Below are 7,272 nucleotides of genomic sequence, written 5' to 3'. Positions count from 1 at the left end.
TACCACTCTGAAGAACAGAGGTTCAATGAAGTGTTTTCAATCAGGTATTGAAAACACCTGTGGATATCAGGGAGCAGCAATAAAGCCTAATAAGCACCAATTAGGCAGCTTTAAAATGACTGTGATACTCAGCTCCTTCTAGACATTTACTGGTGTGGTTACAAACATGGTGAGGTCAAGAGAATGGTCCAGGAAGACAAGAGAACAGGTGATTACTCTTCACAGGAAGGGCAATGGCTATAAGAAGATTGCAAAGATGTTAAACATACCAAGAGACACCATAGGAAGCATCATTCGCAAATTCAAGGCAAAGGGCACTGTTGAAACGCTACCTGGTCGTGGCAGAAAGAAGATGCTGACTTGACTGCTGTGCGCTACCTGAAGCGTAGAGTGGAGAAAAGTCCCTGTGTGACTGCTGAGGAACTGAGAAAAGATTTGTCAGATGTGGGTACTGAAGTTTCTGCTCAGACATTGCGCACCCTGCGTAATGAAGGCCCCCATGCCAGAACTCCCAGGCGCACCTTGCTGTCCCCAAAGAATAAGAAGAGTCGACTGCAGTATGCCAAAAGTCACGTGGACAAACCACAGAAGTTTTGGGATAGTGTTCTGTGGACTGATGAAACAAAATTAGAACTGTTTGGGCCCATGGATCAACGCTATGTTTGGAGGAGGAAGAACAAGGCCTATGAAGAAAAGAACACCTTGCCTACTGTGAAGCATGGCGGGGGGTCAATCATGCTTTGGGGCTGTTTTGCTTCTGCAGGTACTGGGAAGCTTCAGCGTGTGCAAGGTACCATGAATTCTCTTCAGTACCAGGAGATATTGGATGACAATGTGATGCAGTCCGTCACAAACCTGAGGCTTGGAAGACGTTGGACCTTTCAACAGGACAATGATCCCAAGCATACCTCCAAGTCCACTAGAGCATGGTTGCAGATTAAAGGCTGGAACATTTTGAAGTGGCCATCGCAGTCACCAGACTTAAATCCGATTGAGAACCTCTGGTGGGACTTAAAGAAAGCAGTTGCAGTGCGCAAGCCTAAGAATGTGACTGAACTGGAGGCCTTTGCCCATGATGAATGGGCGAAGATACCCGTAGATCGCTGCAAGACACTTGTGTCAAGCTATGCTTCACGTTTAAAAGCTGTTATAACTGTAAAAGGATGTTGTACTAAGTACTAAGATTGAATGTCACTTGGGGGTTGAATAAAACTGATAATGATGTGAGCTCAGAAAAGACATTTGTGGTTATTTCATTATAAATGTTGTTATATTTGTCTGACCTACACGTGCCTCTTTGATTTAATTGTAAGCAGGATGACTGAATGATCATAATCAATGTCAAACCGACCAAAACAATCAATTTCAGTGGGGGTTGAATAATTTTGAACACAACTGTGTGTGTGTGTGTGTGTGTGTGTGTGTGTGTGTGTGTGTGTGTGTGTATATATATAATATATACACACAGTACAGACCAAAAGTTTGGACACACCTTCTCATTCAAAGAGTTTTCTTTATTTTCATGACTATGAAAATTGTAGATTCACACTGAAAGCATCAAAACTATGAATTAACACATGGAATTATATACATAACAAAAAAAGTGTGAAACAACTGAAAATAAGTCATATTGTAGGTTTTTCAAAGTAGCCACCTTTTGCTTTGATTACTGCTTTGCACACTCTTGGCATTCTCTTGATGAGCTTCAAGAGGTAGTCACCTGAAATGGTCTTCCAACAGTCTTGAAGGAGTTCCCAGAGATGCTTGGCACTTGTTGGCCCTTTTGCCTTCACTCTGCGGTCCAGCTCACCCCAAACCATCTCGATTGGGTTCAGGTCCGGTGACTGTGGAGGCCAGGTCATCTGGCGCAGCACCCCATCACTCTCCTTCTTGGTCAAATAGCCCTTACACAGCCTGGAGGTGTGTTTGGGGTCATTGTCCTGTTGAAAAATAAATGATGGTCCAGCTAAACGCAAACCGGATGGAATAGCATGACGCTGCAAGATGCTGTGGTAGCCATGCTGGTTCAGTATGCCTTCAATTTTGAATAAATCCCCAACAGTGTCACCAGCAAAGCACCCCCACACCATCACACCTCCTCCTCCATGCTTCACGGTGGGAACCAGGCGTTTTCCCAATTTTTCGGACTGACTGACCTTCATTTCTTAAAGTAACGATGGCCACTCGTTTTTCTGTACTTTTTTCTTGCCATAATACAAATTCTAACAGTCTATTCAGTAGGACTATCATCTGTGTATCCACCTGACTTCTGCACAACACAACTGATGGTCCCAACCCCATTTATAAGGCAAGAAATCACACTTATTAAACCTGACAGGGCACACCTGTGAAGTGAAAACTATTTCAGGTGACTACCTCTTGAAGCTCATCAAGAGAATGCCAAAAGTGTGCAAAGCAGTAATCAAAGCAAAAGGTGGCTACTTTGAAGAACCTACAATATGACATTTTCAGTTGTTTCACACTTTTTTTGTTATGTATACAATTCCACGTGTTAATTCATAGTTTTGATGCCTTCAGTGTGACTCTACAATTTTCATAGTCATGAAAATAAAGAAAACTCTTTGAATGAGAAGGTGTGTCCAAACTTTTGGTCTGTACTGTATATACACACACATACATACATACATACATACATACATACATACATACATACATACAGTGGGGCAAAAAAGTATTTAGTTAGCCAGCAATTGTGCAAGTTCTCCCACTTAAAAAGATGAGAGAAGCCTGTAATTTTTATCATAGGTACACTTCAACTATGAGAGACAAAATGAGAAAAAAAATCCTGAAAATTACATTGTCTGATTTTTAAAGAATTTATTTGCAAATTATGGTGGAAAATAAGAATTTGGTCACCTACAAAAAAGCAAGATTTCTGGCTCTCACAGACCTGTAACAACTTCTGTAAGAGGCTCCTCTGTCCTCCACTTGTTACCTGTATTAATGGCACCTGTTTGAACTTATCAGTATAAAAGACACCTGTCCACAACCTCAAACAGTCAGACTCCAAACTCCACTATGGCCAAGACCAAAGACCTGTCAAAGGACACCAGAAACAAAATTGTAGACCTGCACCAGGCTGGGAAGACTGAATCTGCAATAGGTAAGCAGCTTGGTGTGAAGAAATCAACTGTGGAAGCAATTATTTGAAAATGGAAGACATACAAGTCTACTGATAATCTCCCTCGATCTGGGGCTCCACACAAGATCTCACCTCGTGGGGTCAAAATGATCACAAGAACGGTGAGCAAAAATCCCAGAAACACACAGGGGGACCCCTGTGTTTTGCTAGAGAGCATTTGAATGATCCAGAAGAGGATTGGGAGAATGTCATATGGTCAGATGAAACCAAAATAGAACTTTTTGTTAAAACTGTTTGGAGGAGAAAGAATGCCATACCGACTGTGAAGCATGGGGGTGGAAACATCATGCTTTGGAGCTGTTTTTCTGCAAAGGGACCAGGACTGTGCAAAGGAAAGAATGAATCGGGCCATGTAGATTTTGAGTAATTTTGTAATTTTTTTGTCATTTTGTCTCATAGTTGAAGTGTACCTATGATGAAAATTACAGGCGCCTCTCATCATTTTAAGTGGGAGAACTTGCACAATTGGTGGCTCACTAAATACTTTTTTTGCCCCACGGGGTGTGTGTGTGTGTATGTATGTGTGTGTATATACCACATACAAGTGGTCATAATGTTATGGCTGATTTGGTATATTTGTGTGCCACAATTATTTGGCACCCTTTTGAATTCATGTGTTTAAATTCTTTGTTAAAGTTCCATCATTGTTCAGGTTATCAGCTGTTTCCTGATGGACACTTCAGTGTGGAACTTTTTTAGGTTACAATTATCATGGAACCATTATCGCAATTAATTAGTCTAAATCCATTTTCATGGTTTCTTGAGTTTAACCATCTAGGAACCTCATAGATCTGTAAACTGTTCAGGTTGAACCATCATCAGCTGCAGGGAGAAAATGAAGATAGATCAATCCAGAGTCTGAAATGGTCTCAGGGAGTTTTTCACATTAAGATGTTAAATATGTCAATGTCTAGAAATGACATATTTCTGTCAAGCTGCTTTGTCCTTGATTCAACATGCTCTTCAAAGTCAAATAGATCTGAACTTAATTAAGAACAATCTAGAACTTTATCATCATTATGAAAAAAAAAAGAAATCACTTAAATCCAAAGCTCAATCTTTTTGGACATTTTGTTTATTTGTTGGTGTTTATTGAAGTTTTATTAGTACAGTGGTGGAGACATACTGAGACGGTTTACATTGGAAAGCTGTTTCAGTGGCCAAGCAGTACAAAAGCTTTTTGTCGCATCTATATAGTTCTTCCCCAGGAGAAAAAAAAAAGACAAAAACGGAACGAAGTTCAATTTCCTCATCAAAATAGAACACTCGTGTGCTCTGGCGAGATGCTATGGAATGGTGGGAATTCCTTCTCAGTCGTCTGGTTGGTTAGAAGTAGTGTATGTGTTGTAAGACTGAAAATGTGAATTTAGTACTGTAGAACATTAGGCAAAATAAAGTGGTCGGTCTTTTCGAGTTCACATGATAGGGATGTTCCTTTGGAATACATTGGATGGACATCTACGCTATATGGTCAAAAGCATCTGGTTTTGCCAGCTATATATGGTTCTTCCCCAAACTGTTGCCACACAGCTGGAGGCACACAATTGTATACAATGTCTTTGGATGCAGTAGCATTACATTTTTCCTTGAACTAGGAGACCCAAAGTTTTTCCAGCATGGCAGTGCCTCTGCACACAAAGCCAGCTCCATGAAGATATGCTTTACATGGGTTGGAGTGGAAGATATTGAGTGGCCTGTTATAGAGCTCTGATCTCGACCCTACTGGGATGGGCTGGAATGCTGACTGCACCCCAGGTCTTCTCGCCTTCACCTACCTGGCTTTTCTAAATCTCCACAAAGAAGAGTGGAGGTTATAACAGCAAATGAGGACTAAATGTGGAATGGGATGTTTAAAAAGCACATAAGAATCTTATGGTCAGTTATTCATATTGTGTTTTTTTTGTATTTATTTTTTGTATTTTTTTTTTTAATCCCATTCAGCAGGAAGATTTGGATCATGCCTAAACTGACCACAAAAGCAAAAATGATCCTAGTTCTGCTTTTTATTATTTTTTTTATTTTTTTAATCCCTGATGATAAGTAATTTGGATCTGTGAAACCAAATTAAATACACTACCATGAGGCCACAGTGTGAATACATTCAAACTTATCACTGTGCTGTCCAACTACATTCAAACATTGAAGAGATTATTTGGACAAGAAGAAAAATGAAGATATTGTGCAGCAATATAAATGGTGGAAATAGAGAACGTAGTGATCGTTGCTGTCTTAAGTCGTCCACCGATCCAATATATGACAAAAAATATCTATTTCAACGTCTTTGTACTCTGTTCACAGTTTAAAATGTTAGTGAACTCGTTTTTTTTTCCCCCTCCCACTAATCAGATAAACAAGGTTTTGAAAATAGTTTTTTGTGCACACACAAAATCCTGCTAAATTTAATAAAAAAGAAAAATGTCCACAGGTGTCTCGTCTCGGTTCAGCCCGCTGTGGGTGCAAATATTCACAGTAAAACAATACACAGTATATTACAATTAGTTCTGCACAACTGCTGGGAAAAATGGGCCATTTCTATGAACATTGTTGATGTATAAAAAAAGATATAAAAAAAAATCCATTTGTCAATGAGTTGCTTGAAATTGAATTTTAGTTTTGCAAAAAAAAAAAAAAAGTACAAAATGTTTTAACCGAACAAAACTGAAATTGTGCTGTTAGTGCAATCAAGGCAACTTGCTACATCACTGACGTAACCATGGAAGAGTAAATAAAGGGAAAAAAGAAACAAGTGACTCATTTTATCTATAGTGTATCTGTATGAAGCTTAAGTCTGGATGGAGAGGATCTGAAACTGAATGGAATATTTTTTTTTTTTTACAAATGAATTGTCAGCTGTATAGTCAATAAAAGTAAAAGAATAATAGTACAATATTAGAAAATATATTTTATGTATAAATATTATAAAATGCCTTTGGAATACATTGGATGGACATCTACGCTATATGGTCAAAAGCATCTGGTTTTGCCAGCTATATATGGTTCTTCCCCAAACTGTTGCCACACAGCTGGAGGCACACAATTGTATACAATGTCTTTGGATGCAGTAGCATTACATTTTTCCTTGAACTAGGAGACCCAAAGTTTTTCCAGCATGGCAGTGCCTCTGCACACAAAGCCAGCTCCATGAAGATATGCTTTACATGGGTTGGAGTGGAAGATATTGAGTGGCCTGTTATAGAGCTCTGATCTCGACCCTACTGGGATGGGCTGGAATGCTGACTGCACCCCAGGTCTTCTCGCCTTCACCTACCTGGCTTTTCTAAATCTCCACAAAGAAGAGTGGAGGTTATAACAGCAAATGAGGACTAAATGTGGAATGGGATGTTTAAAAAGCACATAAGAATCTTATGGTCAGTTATTCATATTGTGGTTTTTTTGTATTTATTTTTTGTATTTTTTATTTTTTTATCCCATTCAGCAGGAAGATTTGGATCATGCTCAAACTGACCACAAAAGCAAAAATGATCCTAGTTCTGCTTTTTTTTTTTTTTTTTTTTCTTTAATCCCTGATGATAAGTAATTTGGATCTGTGAAACCAAATTAAATACACTACCATGAGGCCACAGTGTGAATACATTCAAACTTATCACTGTGCTGTCCAACTACATTCAAACATTGAAGAGATTATTTGGACAAGAAGAAAAATGAAGATATTGTGCAGCAATATAAATGGTGGAAATAGAGAACGTAGTGATCGTTGCTGTCTTAAGTCGTCCACCGATCCAATATATGACAAAAAATATCTATTTCAACGTCTTTGTACTCTGTTCACAGTTTAAAATGTTAGTGAACTCGTTTTTTTTTCCCCCTCCCACTAATCAGATAAACAAGGTTTTGAAAATAGTTTTTGTGCACACAAAATCCTGCTAAATTTAATAAAAAGAAAAATGTCCACAGGTGTCTCGTCTCGGTTCAGCCCGCTGTGGGTGCAAATATTCACAGTAAAACAATACACAGTATATTACAATTAGTTCTGCACAACTGCTGGGAAAAATGGGCCATTTCTATGAACATTGTTGATGTATAAAAAAAGATATAAAAAAAAATCCATTTGTCAATGAGTTGCTTGAAATTGAATTTTAGTTTTGCAA

The sequence above is a fragment of the Silurus meridionalis genome, chromosome 7, assembly GCF_014805685.1.
Source record: "Silurus meridionalis isolate SWU-2019-XX chromosome 7, ASM1480568v1, whole genome shotgun sequence".
Classification (NCBI taxonomy): Eukaryota; Metazoa; Chordata; class Actinopteri; order Siluriformes; family Siluridae; genus Silurus; species Silurus meridionalis.
This window is presented reverse-complemented; position numbering follows the sequence as displayed.